This window comes from Sminthopsis crassicaudata, chromosome 3, assembly GCF_048593235.1.
Source record: "Sminthopsis crassicaudata isolate SCR6 chromosome 3, ASM4859323v1, whole genome shotgun sequence".
Classification (NCBI taxonomy): Eukaryota; Metazoa; Chordata; class Mammalia; order Dasyuromorphia; family Dasyuridae; genus Sminthopsis; species Sminthopsis crassicaudata.
The window spans coordinates 187,420,486-187,436,232 of record NC_133619.1 but is presented as its reverse complement, the minus strand read 5'-3'; the positions used below and the strand labels follow the sequence as shown (position 1 = coordinate 187,436,232).

Genomic DNA, 15,747 nt, shown 5'->3' with positions numbered 1-15,747 from the left:
TCACTTTCACCCTTTCTGGTGTTGTAATGGTTGTTGTCTGCTCCTAGAAGGGCAAGAAATTGGTCATGGCACTAGGAAAACTTAACAGTACTCCTAGTAGGAGTAATAATAGTAATAGAAATAAGAGTAGCAGTAGTAGTAGTAGTAGTAGTAGTAGTAGTAGTAGTAGTTGTTGTTGTTGTTGTTGTAGTAGTTGTAGTAGTAATTATAGTAATAGTAGGGAGAAAGGAGTAGTGGTAGTAGTAGGAGGTGGAGGAGTAGAAGAAGTAGGAGTAGTATAAGTAGTAACAGTAATAGGAGGAGGAATAATAGTACTGATAAAAGTAGTAGGAATAGTGGTAATGATAAAAGTAATAGTAATGGTAGTAGTACTAATAATAATAGCAGTAGGAATAATAGTAGTAGAAGAAGTAGTAATAGCAATAGTAATAATAATAGGTATGGGAGTTACACTACTAGTAGGAGTAGTAGGAGTAAGAGTAGTAGTAGTAATAGTAATAGTAAAAGTGGTAGTAGAAATAATAGTAGTGGTAGTAAAAGGAGTATTAATAGGAATAGGAGCAATGATAGTACTAGTAGCAGGAGGAAGAGATCTAGAAGGAATAATAACAGTAATAAGAGTGGGAGTAATTGTAGTAGTTGGTGAAAGAGTAATAATAGTAATCATAGGAGTAATACTAATAGGAGTAGGAAGAGGAGTAATAGTAGAAGTAGTAGTAATAATAATAGGGGTAAGAGTACGAGTAATAATAGTAGTAGTAAGAGTAGTATCTGACATTTATACAGTGCTTCAACATCTCCCGGATCATCTCTCTTGAAATAAAGTATTTTTTGTTACATTCTTTTCTGGAGCCTCATTCAAGAAAACATTTTTAGATACTTTTCTTGTTGTTGTCTTTAGAAAAGAGACTTTTCTAAGTTCTTTTTAAAAATCTCAATCTAGAAAAAAAATCTTTTCTGAAAACTTTTCTAGATCCACTCTCTAGAAACAATTCTTTTCTAGATCACTTTCTAGAGCCTCAATCTAGAAAACATTCTTTTCTTTATCCTCTCTCTAGAAACATTGTTCTAGATTCTTTTCTAGAGCCTCAATCTAGAAATCGTACTTTTATAGATTCTTTTATGGATCATCTCTCTTGAAATAATGTTTCTTTTACATTCTTATCTGGAACTTTATTCAAGAAAACATTTTTTAGATACTTTACTTGTTGTAGTCTTTAGAAAAGAGACTTTTCTAGGTTCTTTTCGAAAACCTTAATCTAGACAAAAACCTTTTCTAGAAACTTTTCTGTATCATCTCTCTAGAAAGAATTCTTTACTAAGTCCTTGTCTAGATCCTCAACTTAGAAAATGTAGTTTTCTAGATCTTCTATCTAGAAACAAGTCTTTTCTAGATTCTTTTCTAGAGCCTCATTCTAGAAATCGTAATTTTCTAGGTTCTTTTAAGGATCATCTCTCTTGAAAATAAATTATTTTTTGTTAGATTCTTTTCGGGATCCTCATACAAAAAAATACTTTTAGATACTTTTCTTGTTGTTGTCTTTAGAAAAGAGACTTTTCTGGGTTCTTTTCAAAAACCTTAATCTAGACAAAAATCTTTTCTAGAAACTTTTGTGTATCCTCTCTCTAGAAAGAATTATTTACTAGGTCCTTGTCTAGAACCTCAACTTACAAAAGGTAGTATTCTAGATATTCTATTTGGAAACAAGTCTGTTTTAGATTCTTTTCTAGAGCCCCATTCTAGAAAACATTTTTCTAGATTCTTTTCTGGAAACTCTCTCTAGAAATAACTCTTTTCTAGATTCTTTTCTTGAGCCTCAATCTAGAAATCCTACTTTTCTTGATTCTTTTATGGATCATCTCTCTTGAAACACAGTTTTTGTTGATTCTTTTCTAGAGCCTCACTCTAGAACATATTTGTCTAGATACTTTTCTAGTTATTCTCTCTACAAACAACCCTTTTCTAGATTCTTTTCTAGAGCCTAATTCTAGAAAATATTTTTCTAGATACTTTTTAAGTTCTTCTCTCTAGAAACATCTCTTTTCCAGATTCTTTTATACAGCCTCAACCTAAAAAAAATTTCTTTTCTAGATTCTTTTATGGATCAACTCTCTTGAAATAAAGTTTTTTATGTTAGATTATTTTATGGATTCTCATGCAAGAAAACATTTTTAGGTACTTTTCTTCTTGTTCTCTTTAGAAAAGAGACTTTTCTAGATTCATTTTGAAAACCACAATCTAGAAAAAAATCTTTTCTGGAAACTTTTCTAGATCCTCTCTCTGGAAACAATTCTTTTAGAGATAATTTTCTAGAGCCTCAATGGAGAAAACATTATTTTCTTGATCCTCTCTCTGGAAAGAACTATTTTCTAGATTCTATTCTAGAGCCTCAATCAAGAAATCCTACTTTTCTTGATTCTTTTATGGATCATCTATCTTGAAACACAGTTTTTGTCGAATCTTTTCTAGAGCCTCACTCTAGAAAATATTTGTCTAGATACTTTTCTAGTAATTCTCTCTAGAAACACTTCTTTTCTAGATGATTTTCTAGAACCTCAATCTAGACAAAAATCTTTTCTACAAACTTTTCTGCATACTCTATCTGGAAAGAATTCTTTACTACATCCTTTTCCAGAGGCTCAACTTAGAAAACATAGTTTTCTAGATTGTCTGTCTAGAAACACGTATTTTCTAGATTCCTTTCAAGAGCCCCATTCTAGAAAACAATTTCTAGATTCTTTTCTGGATCCTCTCTCTAGAAACAACACTTTTCTAGATTCTTTTCTAGATCATCAATCTAAAAAAAACAGTCTTTTGTAGATTCTTTTATGGATCTTATCTTCTGAAACATTGTTTTTGTTTTTTTTTAGATTCTTTTCTGGGGTGTCATTCAAGAAAACATTGTTTAGATACTTTTCTAATTGTTCTCTTTAGAAAAGAGACATTTCGAGGTTCTTTTGGAAAACTTCAATCTAGACAAAAATCTTTTCTATTAACTTTTCTGTATCCTCTCTCTAGAAAGAATTCTTACGTAGGTCCTTGTCGAGATCCTCAACTTAGAATACGTAGTTTTCTAGATATTCTATCTAGAAACAAGTCTTTTTTAGATTCTTCTCTAGAGCCCCATTCTAGAAAACATTTTTCTTTTTTTTTTTTTTTTTTTTTTTTAAGCTTCGAAATCAGGAATAGTTTTAAAACATAATGGACTGAACAGAACTGTTCAACATTGACCCCCCTTCACACAAAAACCACCCCAAGTCCCAGGCTGTGTCCTAGAAAACCCCCCAGCACCGGAGGGGCTGCTCTTCACGTCAAAGCGACCAACGAGACGGACGGACGGACGTCCCCCGATGCCGGGGCCCTCGGCCGCCACTGACGGCCCGGGGACCCGGAGGTCGGCTCCACGAAGCGTCCTCCCGCGGCCCGGCCGGGACCGGGCCGGCCTCCAGGGGGAGTCCTCGTCCCCCAGCGGGCGCCGGCCCCCAGGAACCCCCACGCTCCCTCGGGCTCCGGCGGGCTGGAGGTGCCGGGAGCCACGACTGTCAAGGCCGAGGCCAGAGGGGGAGGTCAGTCTGCGGCTCTCCGGACGGTCGTTTCCCGCTAGGAAGAGGAGGAAAGTGGGCTGGCTGAAGTCACGAGAGACCTGGACGCCGGGGCCGGGCCATCCTATCTGGCCGCGCCGGGCCGGCCTCAGGACTCGGCGTCCGAGTCGGAGCTGCTCTGCCGACTGATCTCGATCTGCAGGCTGGGCAGGCGCTCCAGGCGGCTCTTCTTCTGGTGCGACTGCTCCTTCTCCTTGATCAGCGCGCCCCAGGCCCGCTGCAGCTCCGAGTCCTCCTCCTCGGGGGCCGCCGCCGCCACCGCCGGCTCCGCCTTCTCGGCCCCCTTCTCTTTGGCCTTGGCGGCGGAGCCCAAGCGCGTCCATAAGCTGCCTGACTTCTTCTCCCGCGTGTCGGAGTAGAGGCCCTTGACGTCCTGCCTGGGGATGCCCAGCCGGCTGTGGACGTCGGACATGGGCTCCCGGCGGGGGGTGAAGGCGCTGCTCAGAGTCTTCCCTTCTGGAGAGTGCGGTCTCTTTCCTAGTCTCTGCCGGACATCAGACTTGACGCTGCCCGTGGGCGGCCTCTGCGCCGTGCTCTGCCGCTTCTCCTCGAGCAGGAGCCGCACGTCGGCGACTTTGTCCGACGACCCTTTGCTCCCGATGCGGTTTTTGACGTTGCTGGCGGCCACGCTGTCCGCCCTCATGGAGTTCCGGATGCTCCTCAGCTGGGACTCCACCTCGTCGGCGTACATGGTCATCTTCAAGCTCTTCTTTGGCGAGGGCGTGGAAATCATCTTCAGCTCCAGGTCGTAATCCATCTCGTCCGAGTCGGAGCCCGAGCCGCTGGCGCTGGGGCGGCGGGAGCCGCTTCGTTCGCGCGCTTGCTTGAAGGCCTGCAGCTCGTCCCGGTATTCCACCACAATCCTGTCATCTTCATCCATGTCCTGGTCTTCCTCTTCCTCCTCCTCCTCCTCCTCTTCTTCCTCAATAGGCTCCTCCGGAACATTCACCAGACCTGCATGCCTGTGCTTGTAGGGAGGAGTCAAGGTCAGGCCCACGTCATCTCCGATCAGCGTCCGCTTCCTGATCACGTCCCTCTGGATGCGGCGGGAATGGTACCTTCTTTTCCAGGAGTTGCTCAGGATGCCCTTCATGCCCCCGTAGTTGGGGTTCCCATACTTCATGTAGTACTGGCTCCTCCGGGCGGCCCCCAGCTCCTTCTTGTCATCTTTCGTGGCAAACCTCATGAACAGCTTGTTCCCCTTGGCCAGCTTGTTGGCCGGCCGGAGGTCGTTGCGCAGGAGGGAGTCTTCTTCCACCTGGGACAGCGCCTCCAACTCCAGGTCACTGGCGGCGTCATCTTCGACCTCCCCTTCCTCGGTCTCGTCATCGGAGTAGAAAACATTTTTCTAGATTCTTTTCTGGATACTCTCGCTAGAAACAACTCTTTTCTAGATTCTTTTCTAGATCATCAATCTAAAAAAAAACAAGTCTTTTGTAGATTCTTTTATGGATCTTATCTTCTGAAACATTGTTTTTTTTTTTGTTAGATTGTTTTCTGGGGCAAGAAAACATTTTTAGATACTTTTTTTGTTCTCTTTAGAAAAGAAAGTTTTCTAGATTCTTTTACAGATCATCTCTCCAGAAAGAAAGTTTTTATAGATTCTTTCCTAGAGTCTCATTCTAGAAAATATTTTCTTGATTCTTTTCTATTTCTTCGCTCTAAAAACAATTCTTTTCTAGAAGATTTTCTAGAACCTCAATCTAGTCAAAAATCTTTCTAGTAATTTTTTCTGTATCCTCTCTCTAGTAAGAATTCTTAAGAGATCCTTTTCTAGAGCCTCAACCCAGAAAAAATAGTTTGCTAGATTTTCTGTCTAGAAACAACTGTTTTCTAGCTTCTTAACCAGAGCTCCATTCTAGAAAACATTTTTTTTTATTCTTTTCTGGATGCTCTCTCTAGAAACAAGCCTTTTCTAGATTCTTTTCTAGAGCCTCATTTTAGGAAATATTTTTCTTGATACTTTTTTAGTTCTTCTCTCTAGAAACAACTCTTTTCTAGATTCTTTTCTACAGCCTCAACCTACAAAAAAGTTCTTTTCTAGATTCTTTTATGGATCAACTCTCTTGAAATAAAGTATTTTTGGTAGATTATTTTATGGATTCTCATGCAAGAAAACATTTTTAGTTACTTTTCTTCTTGTTCTCTTTAGAAAAGAGACTTTTCTAGATTCATTTTGAAAACAACAATCTAGAAAAAAATCTTTTCTGGAAAATTTTATAGATCCTCTCTCTGGAAACAATTCTTTTAGAGATCATTTTCTAGAGCCTCAATCTAGAAAAACATTCTTTTCTGGATCCTCTCTCTAGAAATAACTATTTTCTAGATTCTATCTAGAGCCTCAATCTAGAAATCCTACTTTTCTTGATTCTTTTATGGATCATCTCTCTTGAAACACAGTTTTTGTCGATTCTTTTCTAGAGCCTCACTCTAGAAAAATATTTGTCTAGATACTTTTCTAGTTATTCTCTCTAGAAACAAGACTTTTCTAGATGATTTTCTAGAACCCCAATCTAGTCAAAAATCTTTTCTACAAACTTTTCTGTATCCTCTATCTAGAAAGAATTCTTTACCACATCCTTTTCCTGAGGCTCAACTTAGAAAACATAGTTTTCTAGATCGTCTGTCTAGAAACAAGTATTTTCTAGATTCCTTTCAAGAGCCCCATTCTAGAAAACATTTTCTAGATTCTTTTCTGGATCCTCTCTCTAGAAACAACTCTTTTCTAGATTCTTTTCTAGAGCCATCAATGTAAAAAAATATTTTTCTAGATTCTTTTATGGATCTTGTCTTCTGAAACATTGTTTTTTTTTTTTTTTTTTTTTTTTTTTTTTTTTTGTTAGATTCTTTTGTGGGACCTCATTCAAGACAACATTGTTTAGATACTTTTCTAGTTGTTCTCTTTAGAAAAGAGACTTTTCTAGGTTCTTTTGGAAAACCTCAATCTAGACAAAAATCTTTTCTAGAAACTTTGCTGTATCATCTCTCTAGAAAGAATTCTTTACTAGGTCCTTGTCTAGATCCTCAACTAAGAAAACATAGTTTTCTAGATCTTCTATCTAGAAACAAGTCTTTTCTAGATTCTTTTCTAGAGCCTCATTCTAGAAATCATAATTTTCTGGATTCTTTTATGGATCATCTCTCTTGAAATAAAGTATTTTTTGTTAGATTCTTTTCGGGAGCCTCATTCAAGAAAATATTTTTTTTGATACTTTTCTTGTTGTTGTCTTTAGAAAAGAGACTTTTCTAGGTTCTTTTCAAAAACCTTATTCTAGACAAAAATCTTTTCTAGAAACTTTTGTGTATCCTCTCTCTAGAAAGAATTCTTTACTAAGTCCTTCTCTAGAACCTCAACTTACAAAAGGTAGTATTCTAGATATTCTATTTGGAAACAAGTCTTTTTTAGATTCTTTTCTAGAGCCCCATTCTAGAAAACATTTTTCTAGATTCTTTTCTGGAAACTCTCTCTAGAAATAACTCTTTTCTAGATTCTTTTCTTGAGCCTCAATCTAGAAATCCTACTTTTCTTGATTCTTTTATGGATCATCTCTCTTGAGACACAGTTTTTGTCAATTCTTTTCTAGAGCCTCATTGTAGAAAAATATTTGTCTAGAGACTTTTCTATATATTGTCTCTAGAAACAAGTCTTTTCTAGATAATTTTCTAGAACCACAATCTAGACAAAAATCTTTTCTACAAACTTTTCTGCATCCTCTATCTAGAAAGAAATCTTTACCAGGTCCTTTTCTAGAGCCTCAACTTAGAAAACATAGTTTTCTAGATCGTCTGTCTAGAAACAAATCTTTTCTAGATTCCTTTCAAGAGTCCCATTCTAGAAAACATTTTCTAGATTCTTTTCTAGATCCTCTCTCTAAAAACAACTCTTTTCTAGATTCTTCTCTAGAGCCATAATCTAAAAAAAAATAAAGTCTTTTGTAGATTCTTTTATGGATCATATCTTCTGAAACAATTTTTTTTTGTTAGAATCATTTCTGGAGCCTCACCCAAGAAGACATTTTTAGATACTTTTCTTGTTGTTCTCTTTAGAAAAGAGACTTTTGTAGGTTCTTTTAGAAAACCTCAATCTAGAAAATAATCTTTTCTGGAAACTTTTCTAGATCTGCGCTCTAGAAAAAATTCTTTTCTGGATCACTTTCTAGAGCCTCAATCTAGAAAACATTCTTTTCTTGATCCTGTCTCTAGAAACATTTTTCTAGATTCTTTTCTAGAGCCTCAATCAAGAAAACATTCTTTTCTTGATCCTGTCTCTAGAAACAACATTTTGTTGATTCTTTTCTGGAGCCTCATTCAAGAAAACATTTTTTTTAGATAATATTCTTGTCCTTCTCTTTAGAAAAGAGACTTTTCTAGATTCTTTTTGAAAACCTCAATCTAGAAAAAAATCTTTTCTGGCAACATTTCTAGATCCACTCTCTAGAAAAAATTCTTTTCTAGATCATTTTCTACAGCCTCAATGGAGAAAACATTCTTTTCTTCATCCTCTCTCTGGAAACAACTATTTTCTAGATTCTATTCTAGAGCCTCAATCTAGAAATCCTACTTTTCTTGATTCTTTTATGGATCATCTCTCTTGAAACAAAGTTTTTTTTTGATTCTTTTCTGGAGCCTCATTCAAGAAAACAAATCTTTTCTAGAGCCTCACTCTAGAAAATATTTGTCTAGATACGTTTCTAGTTATTCTCTCTAGAAACAACTTCTTTTCTAGATGATTTTTCTAGAAACCTCAATCTAGACAAAAATCTTTCTCTACAAACTTTTCTAGAGCCTCATTGTAGAAAAATATTTGTCTAGAGACTTTTCTTTATATTGTCTCTAGAAACAAGTCTTTTCTAGATAATTTTCTAGTAGACAAAAATCTTTTCTACAAACTTTTCTGCATCCTCTATCTAGAAAGAAATCTTTACCAGGTCCTTTTCTAGAGCCTCAACTTAGAAAACATAGTTTTCTAGATCGTCTGTCTAGAAACAAGTATTTTCTAGATTCCTTTCAAGAGTCCCATTCTAGAAAACATTTTCTAGATTCTTTTCTAGATCCTCTCTCTAAAAACAACTCTTTTCTAGATTCTTCTCTAGAGCCATAATCTAAAAAAAAATAAAGTCTTTTGTAGATTCTTTTATGGATCATATCTTCTGAAACAATTTTTTTTTGTTAGAATCATTTCTGGAGCCTCACCCAAGAAGACATTTTTAGATACTTTTCTTGTTGTTCTCTTTAGAAAAGAGACTTTTGTAGGTTCTTTTAGAAAACCTCAATCTAGAAAATAATCTTTTCTGGAAACTTTTCTAGATCTGCGCTCTAGAAAAAATTCTTTTCTAGATTCTTTCTAGAGCCCCATTCTAGAAACATTTTTCTAGATTCTTTTCTGGATACTCTCTCTAGAAACACTCTTTTCTAGATTCTTTTCTAGAGCCTCAATCTAGAAATCCTACTTTTCTTGATTCTTTTCATGGATCATCTCTCTTGAAACACAGTTTTTGTTGATTCTTTTCTAGAGCCTCATTCTAGAAAATATTTGTCTAGATACGTTTCTAGTTATTCTCTCTAGAAACACTTCTTTTCTAGATGATTTTCTAGAACCTCAATCTAGACAAAAATCTTTTCTACAAACTTTTCTGCATACTCTATCTAGAAAGAATTCTTACCACATCCTTTTCCAGAGGCTCAACTTAGAAAACATAGTTTTCTAGATCCTCTATCTAGAAACAAGTCTTTTCTAGATTCCTTTCAAGAGCCCCATTCTAGAAAACATTTTCTAGATCCTTTTCTGGATCCTCTCTCTAGAAACAACATTTTCTAGATTCTTTTCTAGATCATCAATCTAAAAAAACCAGTCTTTTGTAGATTCTTTTATGGATCTTATCTTCTGAAACATTGTTTTTGTTTTTTTTTTTTGTTAGATTCTTTTCTGGGGCGTCATTCAAGAAAACATTTTTTAGATACTTTTCTAATTGTTCTCTTTAGAAAAGAGACTTTTCGAGGTTCTTTTGGAAAACCTCAATCTAGGCAAAAATATTTTCTAGAAACTTTTCTGTATCCTCTCTCTAGAAAGAATTCTTAACTAGGTCCTTGTCGAGATCCTCAACTTAGAAAACATAGTTTTCTAGATCTTCTATCTAGAAACAAGTCTTTTTAGATTCTTCTCTAGAGCCCCATTCTAGGAAACATTTTTCTAGATTCTTTTCTGGATCCTCTCTCTAGAAACAACCCTTTTCTAGATTCTTTTCTAGATCATCAATCTAAAAAAAACAAGTCTTTTGTAGATTCTTTTATGGATCATTTCTCTTCTGAAACATTGTTTTTTGTTTTTGTTTTTTTTTTTTTGTTTTTTTTTTTTTTCTTGTTGTTGTTAGGTTGTTTTCTGGGGCCTCATTCAAGAAAACATTTTTGGATACTTTTCTTGTTCTCTTTAGAAAAGAGGACTTTTCTAGATTCTTTTACAGATCATCTCTCTAGAAAGAAAGTTTTTATTGATTCTTTCTAAGAGCCTCATTCTAGAAAATATTTTCTTAATTCTTTTCTATTTCTTCGCTCTAAAAATTATTCTTTTCTAGAAGATTTTCTAGAACCTCAATTTAGTCAAAAATCTTTCTAGTAATTTTTTCTGCATCCTCTCTCTAGTAAGAATTCTTTAAGAGATCCTTTTCTAGAGCCTCAACCAAGAAAACATAGTTTTCTAGATGTTCTATCTAGAAACAACTGTTTTCTAGCTTCTTAACTAGAGCTCCATTCTAGAAAACATTTTTTTTTATTCTTTTCTGGATACTCTCTCTAGAAACAATTCTTTTCTAGATCACTTTTCTAGAGCCTCAATCTAGAAAATATTTTTTCTTGATACTTTTTTATTTCTTCTCTCTAGAAACAACTCTTTTCTAGATTCTTTTCTACAGCCTCAACCTACAAAAAAGTTTTTTTCTAGATTCTTTTATGGATCAACTCTCTTGAAATAAAGTATTTTTGGTAGATTATTTTATGGATTCTCATGCAAGAAAACATTTTTAGGTACTTTTCTTCTTGTTCTCCTTAGAAAAGAGACTTTTCTAGATTCATTTTGAAAACCTCAATCTAGAAAAAAAATCTTTTCTGGAAAATTTTCTAGATCCTCTGTCTGGAAACAATTCATTTAGAGATCATTTTCTAGAGCCTCAATGGAGAAAACATTCTTTTCTTGATCCTCTTTCTGGAAATAACTATTTTCTAGATTCTATTCTAGAGCCTCAATCTAGAAATCCTACTTTTCTTGATTCTTTTATGGATCATCTCTCTTGAAACACAGTTTTTGTCGATTCTTTTCTAGAGCATCACTCTAGAAAATATTTGTCTAGATACGTTTCTAGTTATTCTCTCTAGAAACAAATCTTTTCTAGATGATTTTCCAGAAACTCAATCTACACAAAAATCTTTTCTACAAACTTTTCTGCATACTCTATCTAGAAAGAATTCTTTACCACATCCTTTTCCAGAGGCTCAACTTAGAAAACATAGTTTTCTAGATCGTCTGTCTAGAAACAAGTATTTTCTAGATTCCTTTCAAGAGCCCCATTCTAGAAAACATTTTCTAGCTTCTTTTCTGGATCCTCTCTCCAGAAACAACACTTTTCTAGATTCTTTTCTAGATCATCAATCTAAAAAAACAAGTCTTTTGTAAATTCTTTTATGGATCTTATCTTCTGAAACATTGTTTTTTTTTTGTTTTGTTTTGTTTTTTTTTTTTTTTTTTTTTGTTAGATTTTTTCTGGGGCCTCATTCAAGAAAACCTTTTTAGATACTTTTCTTGTTCTCTTTAGAAAAGAGACTTTTCTAGATTCTTTTACAGATCATCTCTCTAGAAAGAAAGTTTTTATAGATCCTTTCCTAGAGCCCCATTATTGAAAATATTTTCTTGATTCTTTTCTATTTCTTCGCTCTAAAAACAATTCTTTTCTAGAAGATTTTCTAAAACCTCAATCTAGTCAAAAATCTTTCTAGAAATTTTTTTGCATCCTCTCTCTAGTAAGAATTCTTTAAGAGATCCTTTTCTAGAGCCTCAACCCAGAAAACATAGTTTTCTATGTGTTCTATTTAGAAACAACAGTTTTCTAGCTTCTTCTCTAGAGCCCCATTCTAGAAAACATTTTTCTAGATTCTTTTCTGGATACTCTCTGTAGAAAGAACTCTTTTCTAGATTCTTTTCTTGATCCTCAATTTTTTAAAAACCATTCTTTTCTAGACTTTTGTATGGATAATATCTTAGGAAACAAATTTTTTTTCTTAGATTCTTTTCTGCAGCTTCATTGAAGAGAATATTTTTAGATACTTTTCTAGTTGTTATGTTTACAAAAGAGTCCTTTCTATATTCTTTTCTAGAGCCTCAATCTAGAAAATGTACTTTTCTAGCTTCTTTTCCGGACCATCTCTCTTGAAATAAAGTTTTTCTAGATCCTTTTCTAGAGCTTCATTCTAGAAAATATTTTTCTAGATACTTTTTTAGTTCTTTTCTCTAGAAACAAGTCTTTTCTAGAAGATTTTCTAGAACATCTGTCCACAAAAAAATCTTTTCTAGCAAGTTTTCTCCATCCTCTCTCTAGAAAGAATTCTTTATAAGATCCTTTTCTAGAGCCTCAATCTAAAAAAAAAAAAAACCCTTCTTTTCTAGATTCTTTTATGGATCATCTCTCTTGAAACAAAGTTTTTTTTTTGTTTGCTTCTTTTCTGGAGCCTCATTCAAGAAAACATTTTTAGATACTTTTCTTGTTGTTCTCTTTAGAAAAGAGACTTTTCTAGATTCTTTTACACATCATCTCTCTTGAAACAAAGTTTTTATAGATTCTTTTCTAGAGCCCCATTATAGAAAATATTTTCTTGATTCTTTTCTATTTCTTCGCTCTAAAAACAATTCTTTTCTAGAAGATTTTCTAGACCCTCAATCAAGTCAAAAATCTTTCTAGTAATTTTTTCTGCATCCTCACTCTAGTAAGAATTCTTTAAGAGATCCTTTTCTAGAGCCTCAACCCAGAAAACATATTTTTCTAGATGTTCTATTTAGAAACAACTGTTTTCAAGCTTCTTAACTAAAGCTCCGTTCTAGAAAACATTTTTTTTTAATTCTTTTCTGGATCCTCTCTCTAGAAACAACTTTTTTCTAGATTCTTTTCTACAGCCTCAACCTACAAAAAAGTTCTTTTCTAGATTCTTTTATGGATCAACTCTCTTGAAATAAAGTATTTTTGGTAGATTATTTTATGGATTCTCATGCAAGAAACCATTTTTAGGTACTTTTCTTCTTGTTCTCTTTAGAAAAGAGACTTTTCTAGATTCATTTTGAACACCTCAATCTGTAAAAAAAATCTTTTCTGGAAAATTTTCTAGATCCTCTCTCTGGAAACAATTCTTTTAGAGATCATTTTCTAGAGCCTCAATGGAGAAAACATTCTTTTCTGGATCCTCTCTCTAGAAACAACACTTTTCTAGATTCTTTTCTAGATCATCAATCTAAAAAAACCAGTCTTTTGTAGATTCTTTTATGGATCTTATCTTCTGAAACATTGTTTTTTTTTTTTTTTTTTTTTTTTTGTTAGATTCTTTTCTGGGGCGTCATTCAAGAAAACATTGTTTAGATACTTTTCTAATTGTTCTCTTTAGAAAAGAGACTTTTCGAGGTTCTTTTGGAAAACCTCAATCTAGACAAAAATCTTTTCTAGAAACTTTTCTGTATCCTCTCTCTAGAAAGAATTCTTAAATAGGTCCTTGTTGAGATCCTCAACTTAGAATACGTAGTTTTCTAGATCTTCTATCTAGGACCAAGTCTTTTTTAGATTCTTCTCTAGAGCCCCATTCTAGAAAACATTTTTCTAGCTTCTTTTCTGTATTCTCTCTCTAGAAAGAATTCTTAAATAGGTCCTTGTTGAGATCCTCAACTTAGAATAAGTAATTTTCTAGATCTTCTATCTAGAAACAAGTCTTTTTAAGATTCTTCTCTAGAGCCCCATTCTAGAAAACATTTTTCTAGATTCTTTTCTGGATACTCTCTATAGAAACAACCCTTTTCTAGATTCTTTTCTAGATCATCAATCTAAAAAAAACAAGTCTTTTGTAGATTCTTTTATGGATCTTATCTTCTGAAACATTGTGTTTTTTTTTTGTTGTTGTTGTTGTCGTTGTTGTTAGGTTGTTTTCTGGGGCCTCATTCAAGAAAACATTTTTAAATACTTTTCTTGTTCTCTTTAGAAAAGAGACTTTTCTAGATGCTTTTACAGATCATCTCTCTTGAAACAAAGTTTTTATAGATTCTTTTCTAGAGCCTCATTCTAGAAAATATTTTCTTGATTCTTTTCTATTTCTTCGCTCTAAAAACAATTCTTTTCTAGAAGATTTTCTAGAACCTCAATCTAGTCAAAAATCTTTTCTCGAAATTTTTTTCTGCATCCTCTCTCTAGTAAGAATTCTTGAAGAGACCCTTTTCTAGAGCCTCAACTAAGAAAACATACTTTTCTAGATGTTCTATCTAGAAACAACAGTTTTCTACCTTCTTAACTAGAGCTCCGTTCTAGAAAACATTTTTTTTGATTCTTTTCTGGATCCTCTCTCTAGAAACAACTCTTTTCTAGATTCTTTTCTACAGCCTCAACCTACAAAAAAGTTCTTTTCTAGATTCTTTTATGGATCAACTCTCTTGAAATAAAGTATTTTTGGTAGATTATTTTATGGATTCTCATGCAAGAAAACATTTTTAGGTACTGTTCTTCTTGTTCTCTTTAGAAAAGAGAATTTTCTAGATTCATTTTGAAAACCTCAATCTAGAAAAAAATCTTTTCTGAAAAATTTTCTAGATCCTCTCTTTGGAAACAATTCTTTTAGAGATCATTTTCTAGAGCCTCAATGGAGAAAACATTCTTTTCTTTATAATCTCTCTGGAAACAACTCTTTTCTAGATTCTATTCTAGAGCCTCAATCTAGAAATCCTACATTTCTTGATTCTTTTATGACTCATCTCTCTTGAAACACAGTTTTTGTCGATTCTTTTCTAGAGCCTCACTCTCGAAAATATTTGTCTAGATACGTTTCTAGTTATTCTCTCTAGAAACAAGTCTTTTCTAGATGATTTTCTAGAACCTCAATCTAGACAAAAATATTTTCTACAAACTTTTCTGCATACTCTATCTGAAAGAATTCTTTACCACATCCTTTTCCAGAGGCTCAACTTAGAAAACATAGTTTTCTAGATCGTCTGTCTAGAAACAAGTATTTTCTAGATTCCTTTCAAGAGCCCCATTTTAGAAAACATTTTCTAGATTCTTTTCTGGATCCTCTCTCTAGAAACAACACTTTTCTTGATGCTTTTCTAGATCATCAATCTAAAAAAACAAGTCTTTTGTAGATAGCAAAACTATAATAGCGGGAGATCTCAACCTTGCTCTCTCAGAATTAGATAAATCAAACCACAAAATAAATAAGAAAGAAGTCAAAGAGGTAAATAGAATACTAGAAAAGTTTGATATGATAGATCTTTGGCGAAAGCTAAATGGAGACAGAAAGGAATATACTTTCTTCTCAGCAGTTCATGGAACCTATACAAAAATTGATCATATACTAGGGCATAAAAACCTCAAAATCAAATGCAGTAAGGCAGAAATAGTAAATGCATCCTTTTCAGACCATAATGCAATCAAAATAACATTTGATAAAAAGCCAGGGGAAAATAGACCAAAAAATAATTGGAAACTAAATAATCTTATACTAAAGAATGATTGGGTAAAACAGCAAATCATAGACATAATTAATAACTTCACCCAAGAAAATGACAATAATGAGACATCATACCAAAATGTGTGGGATACAGCCAAAGCAGTAATTAGGGGAAGTTTTATATCTCTACAGGCCTACTTGCATAAAATAGAGAAAGAGAAGGCCAACGAATTGGGTTTACAACTAAAATTGCTAGAAAAGGAACAAATTAAAAACCCTCAGACAAACACAAAACTTGAAATTCAAAAAATAAAAGGTGAGATTAATAAAATTGAAAGTAAAAAAACTATTGAATTAATTAATAAAACTAAGAATTGGTTTTATGAAAAAACCAACAAAATAGACAAACCCTTAGTAAACCTGATTAAAAAAAGGAAAGAGAAAAAGCAAATTGATAGTCTT

At 34.1% G+C, this 15,747-nt stretch overlaps 1 pseudogene; it reads right to left on the bottom strand.

The window, feature by feature from the left end:
• Positions 1-3,548: 3,548 nt before the first annotated feature.
• The window catches only part of LOC141561973 (nuclear cap-binding protein subunit 3 pseudogene), a 75,197-nt pseudogene continuing 62,998 nt past the window's right edge, over positions 3,549-15,747 (bottom strand).